The sequence below is a fragment of the Hylobates moloch genome, unplaced genomic scaffold (genome assembly GCF_009828535.3).
Source record: "Hylobates moloch isolate HMO894 unplaced genomic scaffold, HMol_V3 SCAFFOLD_12, whole genome shotgun sequence".
Classification (NCBI taxonomy): Eukaryota; Metazoa; Chordata; class Mammalia; order Primates; family Hylobatidae; genus Hylobates; species Hylobates moloch.
Window position 1 is genome coordinate 35821835 of NW_026652287.1, and position 16943 is coordinate 35838777.

General features: G+C 48.3%; 2 protein-coding genes across 4 annotated transcripts in view; one reads left to right on the top strand and one right to left on the bottom strand.

The window, feature by feature from the left end:
* Nucleotides 1–2202, bottom strand: part of PRRG2 (proline rich and Gla domain 2) — a 14743-nt gene extending 12541 nt beyond the window's left edge. The window contains exons 1-2 of one of the 2 annotated variants that reach the window (XM_058425575.1): nt 2152–2186; nt 1378–1443 (exon numbers count right to left, since the gene is read on the bottom strand). The gene's annotated coding sequence lies outside the window, so the exon portion shown is untranslated. Of the gene's footprint in view, nt 1–1377; nt 1444–2151 lie in introns of both variants that reach the window. The other variant, XM_032169222.2, reaches the window with a different exon arrangement.
* The window catches only part of NOSIP (nitric oxide synthase interacting protein), a 41903-nt gene that overhangs the window by 14239 nt on the left and 10721 nt on the right, over nt 1–16943 (top strand). The window contains exon 1 of one of the 2 annotated variants that reach the window (XM_032169194.2): nt 2224–2342. The exons of the other annotated variant lie outside the window; for it this stretch is intronic. The gene's annotated coding sequence lies outside the window, so the exon portion shown is untranslated. Of the gene's footprint in view, nt 1–2223; nt 2343–16943 lie in introns of those variants that run through there. 2 annotated transcript variants of the gene reach the window in all.

Below are 16943 nucleotides of genomic sequence, written 5' to 3' on the forward strand. Positions count from 1 at the left end.
GCTCTGTCACCCAGGCTGGAGTGCAGTGGCACAATCTCAGCTCACTGCAACCTCTGCCTCCCAGTACAAGTGATTCTTCTGGCTCAGTCTCCCAAGTAGTTGGGATTACAGGCGCCCACCACCACGCCCGGCTAATTTTTGTATGACTCCTGTGAAAAGTAAAATGAGTTGAGGCCGGGCACAGTGGCTCATGCCTGTAATCCCAGCACGAGCACTTTGGGAGGCTGAGGTGGGTGGATCACTTGAGGTCAGGAGTTCAAGACCAGCCTGGCCAACATGGTGAAACTCCATCTCTACTAAAAATATGAAAATTCACTTTGGGAGGCTGAGGCGGGCGGATCACGAGGTCAGGAGATCAAGACCATGCTGACTAACACAGTGAAACCCCATCTCTACTAAAAATACAAAAAAATTAGCCGGGCGTGCTGGCGGGCAACTGTAGTCCCAACTACTTGGGAGACTGAGCCAGAAGAATCACTTGTACTGGGAGGCAGAGGTTGCAGTGAGCTGAGATTGTGCCACTGCACTCCAGCCTGGGTGACAGAGCGAGATTCCATGTCAAAAACAAAACAAAACAAAACTTTTCACAGGAGTCCTGTAATCTATACTATCCTGAATAATAAACAGAGTCTTACTCTGTCACCCAGGCTGGAGTGCAGTGGCGCTATCTCAGCTCACTGTGACCTCTGCCCCTGGGTTCAAGCGATTCTCCTGACTCAGCCTCCCGGGTAGTTGAGATTACAGGCGTGCACCACCATGCCCGGCTAATTTTTATATTTTTAGTAGAGATGGGGTTTCACCATGTTGGCCAGGCTGGTCTGAAACTCCTGAGCTCAAGTGATCCACCCACCTCGGCCTCCCAAAGTGCTGGGATTACAGGTGTGAGCCACTGTGCCCGACCAGGAGTCCTGTTATTATCCCCAATATAGAGAACAGGAAACTGAGGCACAGAGAGGTAATATAGCTTGCCGAAGGTCACACAGTGTGCAAGTGTGAGAGCCAGGATTTCAGTGAAGGCAGTGTCCGCCAGAGAAGAGAGCAAGGAGCAGGCAGCTTATCTTTTCTTCCCCACTGTGTCTACAGCACCTGACACAGATGCTTATAAACATGTCGACTGGTGATCTGGAGTCTTCCCTTCCTGGTAATTTCCACTTGTGCCTCTTTCTGTGCTCATTGTCACATCCACCCACAGACAACAAAGATTACGAGAGAGGCAGAGGCAGGGGATTAGTTATATTATTGGGTCTAGGGACCTAAGTGGGCAGGGGCCCTGGACTCCTGGACCTAGGAGCCCCAAACTTCTGGGTCTCGGAGGGGCGGGGAGCCAGGATGCCTGGCTCCCCAAGCCAGGCTCTTCCTCCAGGGACATTCACTTACCTGCCCAGAAATGTGAGCACTGCCCCTTCCTCTTTAATCGAGACCTCCTTGGCCAGCTACAGCCAGCTGTGAAGGGGGACAGGGAAGAGGGGAGGGGATAAGGAGGAGGGGCGCCCCACTCCCGGTAACCAGGCCTGATCCCGGTTTCTGGCAGGTGGGCGGAACTTGCCATTACCTGCCCTGGGCGGGACTCAGGTAAGGGACAAAGTATTTAAAGGGACCTTGGGATAAAGGACTTAAAGGCCAGAGCTCCATGAGAAAGCCAAGGTGTCGAATACCATGGGGCACTTGGGGGATTAGATTCGACCCTTCCTCCTCCCTCCCGACCCCTACCCCCTCTGGCTCTCCCCTGGGAGTTCGCCTGTCCGAGCTAGAAAAATTGTCTAGGTCTCTAGGTATCTAGAAACTAGCGGGAACGATATGCCTTAGTCCCTGGGACAGCTGGGCGGTGCCGCAGTAAATCCCTGTTTCCTGAGGGCGACTTGAACGGCTTTGATTTTCAATTTCCCAATGGCTGTCTGTAAAATGGGAGCGTAGTTGTCTCTTCTCAATTGTGTTTTAAGATTCAGCAAGAAAAGTGGATGATATGTTTGGGAAAGTGGGCTTCCTGATCTCTAGGAGGAATGATTAATCCTTAAATTTGGGCTTGGAGAGACTCAAAACCTGGGAATCAAGCAGGAAAAAACGATCTCCCTAGGAAATGCCTAGTACATAGAAAGCGTTCCCCATATTCCCACCAGTTTCAATATCCAGAACTTTCGATTAGCTACTCACGTTTCCGGAGGGAGAAAGAGAAGAGAGGACTTGAGCAAGCTAGGCGGGGCACTTCCGCAACTAGGGGCAGCTCTACTTCCGGTGCCTTCTGCTGGGCGGAAGTGGGCAGAGCGGAGGGGGAAAATAGTGCTCCTTTCCGGTGTCGGGGCACAGTTGAAGAAGCGACCCAGGGACAGGGAGTCGTTCGTGAGGTGAGTTCGAGGCGGTGCAGGAAGAGTGTTGCTGGGATCGCTTTCCTGCGGGCTAGAGGCCTGGGGTCTTGAGGGAGACTGGAGCAAGATTTTGAATTCCCGATTCCCTGTCAATCATTATTAATATAGCTGTCCGGGCGCCCCAAGTTTGAAGCTGAACTACACTCTGCTGGAGGTGGCCAACCGTCCATCGGGCAGTTCTCTCTCTCTCTCTCTCACTATAAACTCAGTCAAGTGGTAGCTAGCATCGGCCAGTTCTCCTGAGAGTTACAGTTCCGCTGTAGATGATGGCTATTTGCTGGTGATCCCAAGGGAAGGAGTGGACTGGGATTGCTGGGGGTCTAAGGAGTGGGAGTTGAGGAAAGAGAATTCCTTTCCTGGCCTCAGTTTCTCAGACTGTGGTGGGACGGCGGACGATACTAGATTGTGCAGTCATCCATCGCCACCTTCTCTTCACCTTTTTGACAGCCCCTTCCCTCTCGGAGTTGGTGCAGGGATTCACGTTTTCTTGTGTGGAGCTTCGGGGTCAGGCAGTCATGGATTCGCATTCTGATTGTGCTGCTAATTCTGTGAACTTGGGGCTTGAAGGGTCCTTGAGGCAGTTTGATGTTAATGTTTTCTTATGAAAATGTTCAAACTTAGATAAAAGTGAGAGAAGAATACAGGAATTCCTGTCACCCAAATCTACCAATTATTATTTTTGCCATACTTGCTGTATTTTTTTAAACTTAAAGAGATTAAAACAATTTGTAGGCATCATGACACTTAAGGATTGTCAAAAGACAAAATTACAACACATTTAGTGAGAAGATCTTAATTGGCATTTATCTGTGAATCTACAATCGAACAACATCTAATTACAGAAAATAGCATGAGTGTTCCGATGAGCTGAGCAGAGGGGGAGGTTGTTTTCAGAGACAAAGGGCTGAGAAAATCAGAAACGGAAAACAAAAAGCTAGTTGGTTAAATTGATTAACTTGATTAAATTTCTAAGTTAAAGGTTAAAGTAGAGGGGACTTCCTTTATCAGGTGGGCTACAACTGGGTTGTTTGGGGATTTGGCTATTATCTCTCTCCTGATGTCTCAGAAGATCAGATATCAACTTAGTTTTGGCTTGGAAGCATGGAACTTTAGCATGAGTGACTCCATTTTGGTTTGGTCTATTGAACCTAGTGCAGGAGCTCAATCCAAACCAATGACCTTCTATAAATTTTATCTAACAGGGTGCGTGTGTAAAAACCAGAAACATTGCTAACATGACCACAATACCATTATCACACTTTAAAAGAACAACCGTAATTCTAGATACTATCCGTTACGTGGTGCAGAGTCAAGTCCAGTGTAACTGTGGGTTTGTTGGAATCAGGATATAGTTAAGTGATTACTATTGTCTTTTACATCTCTCTTTATTTAGAACTGTTCCCCCTTCCACTCCACTTTGGTTATTTCTTGGTGTAATCGATTCATTGAAGAAACTGATTCTAGTTCTGTTGATCATCCCATCTGAATTTGTCCATTTGCTTTTTTGTGGTCTCATTTTACTTGCTTCTGTTTTGTTTCTTTTTTTTTAAGTATTTAAAAATAGGCCAGATGCAGTGGCTCACGCCTGTAATCCCAGCACTTTGGGAGGCCAAGGCGGGCAGATCACGAGGTCAGGAGATCAAGACCATCCTGGCTAACACAGTGAAACCCCTTAGCCAGGCATGATGGCAGGCGCCTGTAGTCCCAGCTACTCGGGAGGCTGAGGCAGGAGAATGGCGTGAACCCGGGAGGCGGAGCTTGCAGTGAGCCGAGATCACGCCACTGCACTCCAGCCTGGGCGACAGAGTGAGACTCCGTCTCAAAAAAAAAAAAAAAAAAAAAAAGATAGAGACAAGGTGTCGCTATGTTGCCCAGGCTGGTCTCAAACTCCTGGGCTTAAGCGATCCTCCTGCCTTGGCCTCCCAAAGTGCTGTGCTAAGATTACAGGTGTGAGCCATTGAGCCTGGCCTCATTTTACTTGTTTCTTCATGCCAGGGATCAGCTAATTATATTCTACAGACCAAACTCAAATCCTGCCAGCTACCTGTTTTAAAAATCCCCATTGGGCAGGCACAGTGGCTCATGCCTGTAATCCTAGCACTTTGGGAGGTGAAGGCAGGTGGATCACCTGAGGTCAGCAGTTCGAGACCAGCCTGGCCAACATGGTAAAACCCCATCTCTACTAAAAATACAAAAATTGGCTGGGCGTGGTGGCCGGCACCTATAATCCCAGCTACTCAGGAGGCTGAGGCAGGAGAATTGCTTGAACCCCAGGGACAGAGGTTGCAGTGAGCCGAGATCATGCCACTTCACTCCAGCCTGGGCAAAAGAGCATAACTCCCTCTCAAAAAAAAAAAAAAAAAGCATTAGTGGGATATAATTTACCTAACATATAGTTCACCCATTGAAAGTATACAATTCAGTGGTGTTTAGTACGTTGACAGAGTTGTGCAACCATCAACACTATCACTTTAAGAATATTTTCATCACCCAAAAAGAAACCCTGGTACTCATTAGCAGTCATTCCGTATTTCCTCCCAATCCTTCCCACCCCAGCCTTTGGCAGCCACTACTCTGCTATATCTATGGATTTGCCTAATCTGGGTATTTTGTACAAATGAAACCATAAAATATTATTGTGACTGCCTTCCTTCTTTCACTTAGCATGTTTTCAAGGTTCACCTATGTTGTGGCATGTATCAATACTTCTTTATTCTTTTTTTTCCTGAGACAGGGCCTTGCTCTGTTACCCAGGCTGGAGTGCAGTGGTTCGATCATGGCTCACTGCAGCCTCAACCTCCTGGGCTCAAGTGATCCTCCTGCCTTGGCCTCCCAAAGTACTGGGATTACAGGTGTGAGCCATCGGCGCCCAGCCAGCTACTTTATTCATTTTATGGCTGGATAATATTCCTTTACCCAGGATATACTTATTTTCTTATAAGTACTGCGCGCTAACCGATTGCGCCACTGGAGCCACAACCCAGGATATACTTCTTTTCTTTTTTTTTTTTTTTTTGAGACAGAGTCTTGCTCTGTCGCCTAGGCTGGAGTGCAGTGGTGTGATCTCGGCTCACTGCAACCTCCGCCTCCCAGGTTTGAGCGATTCTCCTGCCTCAGCCTCCCGACTAGCTGGGACTACAGGCATGCACCACAGTGCTTATCTAATTTTTGTATTTTTAGTAGAAATGGGGTTTCGCCATGTTGGCCAGGATGGTCTCGATCTCTTGACCTCATGATCTGCCCGCTTTGGCCTCCCAAAGTGCTGGGATTACAGGCATGAGCCACCACGCCCGGCCTGTGTGGAAGTATGTTTTTATTTCTATTGGCAGTGGAATTGCTAGGTCAAAAGGTGACTATTTAACCTTTTGAGAAACTGTGACTTTTCCAGAATGGCTATACCATTTTACATTTCTACTGCCAATGTATAAGGGTTGCAGCTTCTCCATATCCACACCAGCACTTATTATTGTCTTTTTGATTATAGTCATTCTAGGGGGTGTGAACTGGTGTCTTTTAACGTGCTTATTGGCCATTTATAGATCTTCGAAGAACTGTCTATTCCAATCCTTTACCCATTTTCAAATTGTGTTAGGTGTCCTTTCACTATTGAGTTGTAAGTTTTTAATATATTCTCACTGCAATTCCCTTATCAGATATCCTGATTTTTTTTTTTTTTTTTTGAGATGGAGTTTCGCTCTTGTTGCCCAGGCTGGAGTGCAATGGTGCCATCTTGGCTCATCACAACCTCTGCCTCCCAGGTTCAAGTGATTGTCCTGTTTCAGCCTCCCCAGTAGCTGGGATTACAGGCATGTGCCACCACACCCAGCTAATTTTGTATTTTTAGTAGAGATGGGGTTTCTCCATGTTGGTCAGGCTGGTCTCAAATTCCCAACCTCAGGTGATCCACCCACCTCGGCCTCCCAAAGTGCTGGGATTACAAGTGTGAGCCACCTTGCCTGGCTTTTTTTTTTTTTTTTTTTCCCAGAGACAAGGTCTCACTCTTGTCACTGAGGCTGGAGTGCAGGGGTGCGGTGGCACCATCTTAACTCACTGCAGCCTCAACCTCCTGGGATCAAGTGATCCTCCTGCCTCAGCCTCCCAAGTAGCTGGGACCACAGGCGCATGCCACTATGCCTGGCTAATTTTTAAAATTTTGTTTTGTAGAGATGGAGTCTTGCTATGTTGCCCATGGCAAGTTCAAGTCTGGTCTCAAAACTCCTGTTGCTGCTGCTTTTTTTTTGGTAAAGACAGGGTTTTGCCATGTTCCTCAGGCTGGTCTTGAACTCGTGAGTTCAAGTGATCCTCCTGCCTTGGCCTCCCAAAGCGCTCTATCCAGGTGTGAGCCACAACAGCCAAGAGATATCTGACTTTTGTAACTGCTACCTGTTTTTGTTCAGCCTGCAAACTAAGAATGCTTTTTTTTGTTTGTTTTGAGACGGAGTCTCGCTCTGTCGCCCAGGCCGGAGTGCAGTGGTGCAATCTTGGCTCACTGCAAGCTCTGCCTCCTGGATTCATGCCATTCTCCTGCCTCAGCCTCCCAAGTAGCTGGGACTACAGGTGCCGCCACCACACCCGGCTAATTTTTTGTATTTTTAGTAGAGACAGGGTTTCACCATGTTAGCCAGTATGGTCTCGATCTCCTGACCTTGTGATCCTCCCACCTTGGCCTCCCAAAGTGCTGGGATTACAGGTGTGAGCCACTGCGCCCGGCCTAAGAATGGTTTTTAACTTTTTTTTTTTTTAAGATGGAGTCTCGCTCTGTCGCTCAGGCTGGAGTGCAGTGGTGTGATCTCGGCTCACTGCAAGCTCCACCTCCCGGGTTCGTGCCATTCTCCTGCCTCAGCCTCCGGAGTAGCCGGGACTACAGGCGCCCACCACTACGCCCGGCTAATTTTGTTTTTGTATTATTAGTAGAGACAGGGTTTCACCGTGTTAGTCAGGATGGTCTCGGTCTCCTGACCTCGTGATCCGCCCGCCTCGGCCTCCCAAAATGCTGGGATTACAGGCGTGAGCCACTGCGCCCGGCCTGGTTTTTAACATTTTTACATAACTGGAAAAAATCAAAAGAATGAATTTGGTGACCTATGACAATTATATGTGATTCCCTGTCAGAGTCCAAAAATAAAGTTTTATTGGAACGCAGCCATACCGGTTTGTGTGTCTGTGGCTGCTTTTATGCTACAGGGGCCTAGTGGAGTACTTACAGGGGCTGTTTGGCCTGCAAAGTTCAAAGCAGTTACTCTGTGGCCCTTTTTGGTTACTCCCTGCTATATCCCCTGACTTCCTAGAATCAGGAAATTGAATGTAAAGACTTGATTAAATTTCCGTTCAGCTGTCAGGTGATTACTTCAGAGCTGGTCGCTTCATGCTGCGTACTGCCTGGGTGCCCCACTTTCAGGGGTAGCAAAATTCATTCAGGCTTCAGGCAGCATTATAGACTGAATGTCCCCCCATATTCGTATATTGAAGCCCTAACTCCCCAAGGTGATTATATTTGGAGGTAGGGCCTTTATGGAGATAATTAAGGTGAAAGAGTGGGGCCCTAATCTGATGGATTGGTGTCCTTATAAAAGGAGGAGGCTGCGCATGGTGGCTCATGCCTATAATCCCAGCACTGTGGGAGGCCACGGCGGGTGGATCACCTGAGGTCAGGAATTCAAGACCAGTCTGGCCAACATGGTGAAACCCCGTCTCTACTAAAGATACAAAAATTAGGCCAGGCACGGTGGCTCACGCCTGTAATCTCAGCACTTTGGGAGGCCGAGGTGGGCGGATCACGAAGTCAGGAGATCGAGACCATCCTGGCTAACATGGTAAAACCCCCTGTCTACTAAAAATACCAAAAAATTAGCTGGGCATGGTGGCGGGTGCCTGTAGTCCCAGCTACTCGGGAGGCTGAGGCAGGAGAATGGCGTGAACCCGGGAGGCGGAGCTTGCAGTGAGCCAAGATTGTGCCACTGCACTCCAGCCTGGGCGACAGAGCAAAACTCCGTCTCAAAAAAAAAAAAAAATAGCCAGGCATTGTGTTGGATGCCTGTAAACCCAGCTACTTAGGAGGCTGAGGCAGGAGAATCACTTGAGCCTAGGAGGTGGGGATTGCAGTGGGCTGAGATCCGCCGCTGCACTCCAACCTAGGTGACAAAGTGAGACTCCCCCCCAAAAACAGAAGGAGACACTAGAGAGCTCTCTCTCTGCCACTGAAGATAGCCATCTGCAAACCAGGAAGAGGGTGTCACCAGAACCCCACAATGCTGGTAGCCTGAACTTAGACTTCTAGCCTCAGGAAGTGGAGAAAATAGGTCTGTTGTTTAAGCCACCCAGAGTGGTGTTTTGTTATGGCAGCTGGAGCAGACTGAGACAGGTGGCAGCCATCAAAAACCACATTGTAAAGCTACAACTCTGTATTTTCCAGTAGCAAGAATTAGCATCCTGTGACTATCCAGGCCCCATCAGCCTCTCCTTTAATGCCATCCATCAACAATCATTGCCTGAGTCAACTATTTCACCAGAGGTTGCAAAATGGCAGTTTTCCTATTCTCCCATTTCTCTTACACTTAGAGTCTGAATAGGTTGGTTTTTGTCTTGAGTCATGTCCAAGAAGCAGTTGAAGAGAGTGACTTAATCAAACTTCCATTCTGAAAAGCCCCCCAGGCTGGTTTGTCAAGGAATAGACTGAGGAAGAGGCCAATTTCTCCAAGCCTCAATTTTCCTACCTATTAAATGAGCAAGGCCAGGCACAGTAGCTCATGCCTGTAATCCCAGCACTTTGGGAGGCCAAGGTGGGTAGATCACCTGAGTTCAGGAGTTCAAGACCAGCCTGGCCAACATGGTGAAACCCTGTCTCTACTAAAATTACAAAAAAAGTATCTAGGCGTGGTGGTGTGTGCCTGTAATCCCAGCTACTTGGGAGGCTGAGGCAGGAGAATCACTTGAACCTTGGAGGTGGAGGTTGTATTGAGTCAAGATCGTGCCAGTGCACTCCAGTCCGGGTGACAGAGTGAGACTCCGTCTCCAAAAAAAAAAAAAAAAAAACTCCAGTCCTGGTGACAGAGTGAGACTCCATCTCCAAAATCAACAAATAAATAAAATAAAATAAATGGGCAGAAAGTGGGGAGGTTGTCATGAGGACCGAATGTATTCACATGTGGAAAGTGCTTCCCACAAGGTCTGATTCTTAAGGGATTGAAGGATGTGATGATTGCTTCTGTTCTTCCAGTGCTTCTGTGATTCACGTGTTACTAATGAATTATTAGTGTATTAATGGCATGATGTCATGGCTGCATGGTTAGTTCATTGCTAACCCACCTCCCCTGGCCCTAGGATTGGAGGTGGTTCATTGATTCTATCATGACATCTGTGAGACCTCCCAGGTGCCAGGCAATGCTGGGACCCAGACTGAAGTTCAACCCAGGCCCCACCAACCAGGGGCCCCTACTCTGGAGCCAAAATACCAAGGGACGGGCTATAATGGAGGTAGCTCAGGGCATGATCAAGTGCAAGGAGAACCTAACTGATCCCGGAGAGGCAGGCTTCTTGGAGGAGGCAAACCTTGGCACTGCGCTGGAGGAGAAAGGAGATAGGATTTCAGGGGAGGACAAGACACACGCTAGCTGTCTGATCCACTCCCAGAGTTCAGCACAGTGCCTGAGGCTGCCTGCAGCCAGCTGGCACAGTGGATGGTCACAGCCACAGGTGCTTGGATCAAACTCAGCTGTAGGACTCACTAGCTGCATAACCTAGGGCACCGCCTCTGTGCCTCTCTTCATTTATAGCAACCATTTGAGGTGTTGTGATATTCAGTAAAATGCTTAGAGCCAGGGTCTGGTTCAGAGCAGCTTTTTTTTTTAGACAGAGTCTTGCTCTGTTGGCCAGGCTGGAGTGCAGTGGCCCGATCTTGGCTCACTGCAACCTCTGCCTCCCAGGTTCAAGTGATTCTCCTGCCTCAGCCTCCTGAGTAGCTGGGACTACAGGCACCTGCCACCACATCCAGCCATTTTTTGCATTTTTAGTAGAGACGGGGTTTCGCCACGTTGGCTAGGCTGGTCTTGAACTCCTGACCTCAGGTGATCCGCCCGCCTTGGGCTCCCAAAGTGCTGGGATTACAAGTGTGAGCCACTGCTCCCAGCCATATATATATATTTTAAAGTATCTCCAATGAAAATTTAGCATCTGATGGCCGGGCCAATATGATGAAACCCCATCTGTGCTAAAAATACAAAAATAAAAATACAAAAATGAGCTGGGCATGGTGGCGGATGCCTGGAATTCCAGCTACTTGGGAGGCTGAGGCAGGAGAATGGCTTGAGCCCTGGAAGTGGAGGTTGCAGTGAGCCAAGATCGCACTATTTTGCACTCCAGACTGGGCGACGGGGCAAGACTCTGTCTCAAAAAAAAAAAAAAAAAAGGCTGGGTGCTGGGTGCAGTGACTCATGCTTGTAATCCTAGCACTTTGGGAGGCTGAGGCAGGTGGATCACCTGAGGTCAGGAGTTCGAGACCAGCCTGCCCAACATGGTGAAACCCTATCTCTACTAAAAATACAAAAAATTAGCCAGGTATGGTGACGGGCACCTGTAAACCCAGCTACTCGGAAGGCTGAGGCAGGAGAATTGCTTGAATCTGTGAGGTGGAGGTTGCAGTGAGCCGAGATCACGCCACTGCACTCCATGCTAGGTGATAAAAGCGAAACTCCATCCCCAAAAAAAAAAAAAAAGAGAAAAAAAATTTAGCATCTGAATTACTGAAATTACTGAGATGTGCTGAAAGAGTAAAATACACTCTGGATTTCAAAGGCTACAAATAAAGGAATGATTGGCTTTTTTTTTTTTTTTTTTTTTTTGAGACGGAGTCTTGCTCTGTCGCCAGGCTGAAATGCAGTGGTGCGATCTGGGCTCACTGCAACCTCCACCTCCTGGGTTCAAGCGATTCTCCTGCCTCAGCCTCCCGAGCAGCTGGGACTACAGGCACGCACCACCACACCCAGCTAATTTTTGTATTTTTAGTAGAGATGGGGTTTCACCATGTTGGCCTGGATGGTCTCAACGTCTTGACCTTGTGATCCGCCCGTCTCAGCCTCCCAGAGTGCTGGGATTACAGGTTTAAGCCACTGCGGCCAACCTGATTGGCCTTTTTTCTGAGATTGTGACTTTCCTGGGAAAACTGACAGTTGTCACCTAGTTAAAAGGAATGGCTCCAGAGCCTGGCTGCCTGGGTCTGAGTCCCAGCTCTGCCATTTCTCAACTGGGACAGGCTGTGAACCTGTTTCCTGTCCTGTGAGGTAGGGATTATGCTGACATTGGTCGCTCCTGCTCTTTGCCTGTTTCCTCTCTGAAATGCTGGTGACAGCAGATGGCAGCAGTCTGCTTTGTAGTTTGAAGTTGGACCTACCAAAGAGACAATATAGTGTGGGGCAGGAGAGCTCAGCTTTCAGAGTTTGTAAATCCCGAAACTGGCTATTCTTCAACCCTTGGTTGGAGGCGCTCATGCTTTCTGGTCTCAGGATCTTAAAAATCACTGAGTTTTATTTTATTTTATTTTATTTTATTATTATTTTTTTTTGAGACGGAGTCTCGCTCTGTTGCCCAGGCTGGAGTGCAGTGGCGCAATCTCGGCTCACTGCAAGCTCCGCCTCCCAGGTTCACGCCATTCTCCTGCCTCAGCCTCTCCGAGTAGCTGGGACTACAGGCGCCCGCCACCACGCCCGGCTAATTTTTTGTATTTTTAGTAGAGACAGGGTTTTACCGTGGTCTCGATCTCCTGACCTCATGATCCGCCCGCCTCGGCCTCCCAAAGTGCTGGGATTACAAGCGTGAGCCACCGCGCTCGGCCTAAAATCACTGAGTTTTAAAAATCAAAGAGTTTGCCGGGCACGGTGGCTCATGCCCGTAATCCTAGCACTTTGGGAGGCTGAGGTGGGCAGATCACTTGAGATCAGGAATTCAGAACTAGCCTGGCCAACATGGTGAAACCCTGTCTCTACTAAAAAATACAAAAAAAAAAAAATTAGCTGGGCGTGGGCGCCTGTTATCCCAGCTACTTGGGAGGCTGAGGTAGGAGAATTGCTTGAACCCGGGAGGTGGAGGTTGCAGTGAGCCGAGATCACGCCACTGAACTCCAGCCTGGGCAACAGAGCAAGACTCCATCTCAAAAAAAAAAAATTAAATTAAAGTTTAAATGCTCCCTCTATAGCTGTTCCTCCTATTTTTGGAGGGAAAATATCCCCATCTATGTAGAAACCTCAGTTCTTGGCCACAAAACAGCAAGCAAGCTCATCTCTGGGAAAGCCGAGGTGCCCAGAGCCAAATACTGCAGAGGGTCAAGGGAGTTGACAACTAAGAATAGAGTGGGGAATGTGTCCACGAAAAGGTCACCGTGACCTTCATGAGTGGCAGTTTTGGGGGCTGGGGAGCAGGTGGCAGGTGACTGAGGGGAGGCAACAGGTGCTGGACGTTCACTGAGAAGCTTGGGCGTCAGGGGGAAGTCGGAGGAGGAGCCTGGCGCGTGGAGGGGACCCTAGGTCAAGTTGGGATGTTTGATCAAGGTCCCCCTTCTGCAAGCAGCCCTAGCTGCCTCAAGGGGCACATTGATCGGGAAGGGGCGTGAGGAGGTATTTAGGGTGATAGGAAGGTTCTGTATCTCCACAGGGTCATGGTCACAAGTGTGTATACGTTTGTCAGATCGCATCCAGCTGTAAAGGTCTTTGCGTTGATTCTGTGTAAGTATACCTAAAACCCAAAGAGTGGCTTCTGAGAAGACGCCAGTAGGGGGAGAGAGAGCTCCATAGCTCCCAGAGGTTTGTGTTTTTAATAGGAAAGGCAAGTTTTTCAAAGCAACCAGAAGGGGGCGATAGAGATGAAGTTGCTTTTTACATCGGTGGGACCCTTGGTTGTGCTCCCCACCCCAACTTCTGGATCCTACTTGCAGGCTACTTGAGAGCAGGAGACAATCTTTCCTGAATGCAACTAATATGTGTCATGTGGAGCCTTTTGTCTGCAAGCGTTCTTTATATTTTATTCTTTCTTTATTTTTTGAGACAAGTCTCTATCACCCAGGCTGGAGTGCATTGGCACAGTCTTGGCTTACTGCAACCTCCACCTCCTGGGTTCAAGCGATTCTTGTGCCTCAGCCTCCCAAGTAGCTGGGATTGCAGGCGCCCACCACGACCGGCTAATTTTTGTATTTTTGGTAGAGACAGGGTTTTACCATGTTGGTCAGGCTGGTCTCGAACTCCTGACCTTAGGTGATCTGCTTGCCTCAGGCATGAGCCACCTCGCCCCGCCTGCAAGTGTTCTTTTTTGTTGTTTGTTGTTGTTGTTGTTGTTGTGTTTTGAGACGGAGTCTCACTCTTGTCCCCCAGGCTGGAGTGCGATGGCGTGATCTTGGCTCACTGCAACCTCCACCTCTCGGGTTCAAGCAATTCTCTTGCCTCAGCCTCCCGAGTAGCTGAGATTACAGGTGCGTGCCACCACGCCCGGCTGATTTTTGTATTTTTAGTAGAGACGGGGTTTCACCATGTTGGCCAGGCTGGTCTCAAACTTCTGACCTCAAGTGATCCGCCCACCTCGGCCTCCTAAAGTGCTGGGATTAGAGGCGTAAGCCACCGTGCCTGGCCAAGTGTTCTTTAAAATGTATCATTGTAGGCCATGCGCGGTGGCTCACGCCTGTAATCCCAGCACTTTGGGAGGCCAAGGCGGGCGGATCGTGAGGTCAGGAGATCGAGACCATCCTAGCTAACATGGTGAAACCCCGTCTCTACTAAAAAAAAATACAAAAAAATTAGCTGGGTGTGGTGGCAGGCGCCTGTAGTCCCAGCTACTCAGGAGGCTGAGGCAGGAGAATGGCCTGAACCTGGGAAGTGGACTTGCAGTGAGCCGAGATTGTGCCATTGCGCTCCAGCCTGGAAGAGAGCGAGATAACGTCTCAAAAAAAAAAATGTATCATTGTATGCACCTGTAGATTACCTGTGCCTACATGGTATTGAGCTCTTGTTTTACTCTTTTCTCACCAAGCATTATGATTTAAAGATCCTCCCAGGCCAGGTGCAGTGGGCTCACACCTGTAATCCCGGCACTTTGGGAGGCCAAGGTGGGCAGATCACAAGCTCAGGAGTTGGAGACCATCGTGACCAACATGGTGAAAGCCCATCTCTGCTAAAAATACAAAAATTAGCCGGGCGTGGTGGCGCATGCCTATAGTCCCAGCTACTCAGGAGGCTGAGGCAGGAGAATCGCTTGAACCTGGGAGGTGGAGGTTGCAGTGAGCGGAGATTGCTCCACTGCACTCCAGCGTGGTGACAAAGTGAGACTCTGTCTCAAAAAAAAAAAATAAACAATTTTTTTTTTTTTTAGATGGGGTCTAGCTATATTGCCCAGGCTGGTCTTGAACTCCTGGCCTTAAGCAGTCTTCCTGTCTTGGCTTCCCAAAGTGTTGGGATTACAGGCATGAGCCACAGCACCCAGCCTCTTTTACTCATCTTTCTATTGGAGTGGCTGCTATTTTCTTCTTGATTTGCTGGAGTTTCATGTACCATCAGTTCTGCTATAATGCTTATTTTGAAAATGTGAATTTATTCCAATGCAGTTGATATATCAGGGAACAATTTGAGCATAACACCAATTTCACATTTGCTTACGTGCATCCAAGGTGAATCCAGGAAACTGCACTCTGCTATAAGTGTGTGTGTAGGAATACACAAAGCACACATACACGGCACTTCAAACAAATACCACCACCGCAGTTCCCCGGGTGTTGGGAGCCACACCCATCCACATCTGGTACTAGGACTTTCCATCAGATCTCAACCCCACAAGGTGCTCCCTCCACCCCACACCCATTGCCACAACAAACGTCAAGTCTTTGTCAAGGTCAAGTGCCATATTTTTTGGAGTATGTTGGTATGTCTTAACCACCTAGCCTGTGTGAAACTGTTCTCTCCTTTTGTATTCTGTTCTTGTATTTTTCTTTAAGCATCACTGACAAAGTTTACGAGGATTGTGACACAATCCTGTTTTCTCTGTAAGCCTTGTGGTTTTGACTGCAGGATTTTGCATATTGCTGTGATTTCTATGAATGCATGCATTATAGTAGAACTGACTATTCTAGATATTAGTCCCTTGTTGGCCAGGTGTGGTGGCTCATGCCTGTAATCCCAGCACTTTGGGAAGCCAAGTCGGCCGGATTACCTGAGGTCAGGAGTTCGAGACCAGCCTGGCCAACATGGTGAAACCCCATCTCTACTAAAAAAAAAAAAAATGCAAAAAAATTAGCTGGGCCTGGTGGCAGGCACCTATAATCCCAGCTACTGGGGAGGCTGAGGCAGGAGAATTGCTTGAACACAGGAGGCAGAGAGGTTGCAGTGAGCCAAGATCATGCTACTACACTCCAACCTGGGCGACAGAGCAAGATTCTGTCTCAAAATAAATAAAATAAAAATAAAAATGGTATTAGTCCCTTGTTGATTGTAGGCATTACAAACATCTTCTCCCAGTCTCTCACTGATGCCACATTTTCCACAGCACGGTGCAGGAGGTTCCTTGCTGACCCAGGCACAGCTCAGAGCCAGTCCCAGGAAGCCCTGGGGCAAAGTTGTGAGGAGTGGCTCTCTCATGTTGTTGGAGGTATATAGACCTGTGCAGTCTGTATGGAGAGCAACTAACAAATTCTAACAAAAAAGTTTTTCGGGCCGGGCGCTGTGGCTCACGCATGTAATCCCAGCACTTTGGGAGGCTGAGGCGGGTGGATCACGAGGTCAGGAGATCGAGACCATCCTGGCTAACATGGTGAAACCCCATCTCCACTAAAAATACAAAAAATTAGCCGGGCGTGGTGGCGGGTGCCAGTAGTCCCAGCTACTCGGGAGGCTGAGGCAGGAGAATCGCTTGAATCTAGGAGGCAGAGCTTGCAGTGAGCCGAGATTGTGCCACTGCACTCCGGCCTGGGCGACAGAGTGAGACTCCGTCTAAAAAAAAAAATTTTTTTTTGGCTGGGCGCGGTGGCTCATACGTGTAATCCCAGGATTTGGGAGGCTGAGGCAGGCAGACCACCTGAGGGCAGGTGGACCACCTGAGGTCAGGAGTTCAAGACCAGCCTGGCCAACATGGCGAAACCCCGTCTCTACTAAAAATACAAAAATTAGCTGGGCACGGTGGTGCGAGCCTGTAATCCCAGCTACTCAGGAGGATGAGGCAGGAGAATTTGCTTGAACCTGGGAGGCAGAGGTTTCAGTGAGCCAAGATCATGCCGCTGCACTCCAGCCTGGGCAACAGCGAGACTCTGTCTCAAAAAAAAAAAAAAAAAAAAAGATAGAAGCATCAATATCTGCTATACCCAACCCATGCCAACCCATAGATAAAGAACAATGTTAAAAGGAGGAAGGTGTAAGGGAGGAAGCCGAATCCTAGGAAGTATGAGTATGTTGGAACAAGAGATCAACAGATTATGAATACATATGAAAGCCAGAGTTTAGTGGAAAAAATATTTTGAATGTGACATAATATTGAAGATTTTGAAACAATAAAATAATGACTCAATGTTAATAAGGCTAACTCTTATAGACATGGGGCAGATTTATTTGATGTTGACCA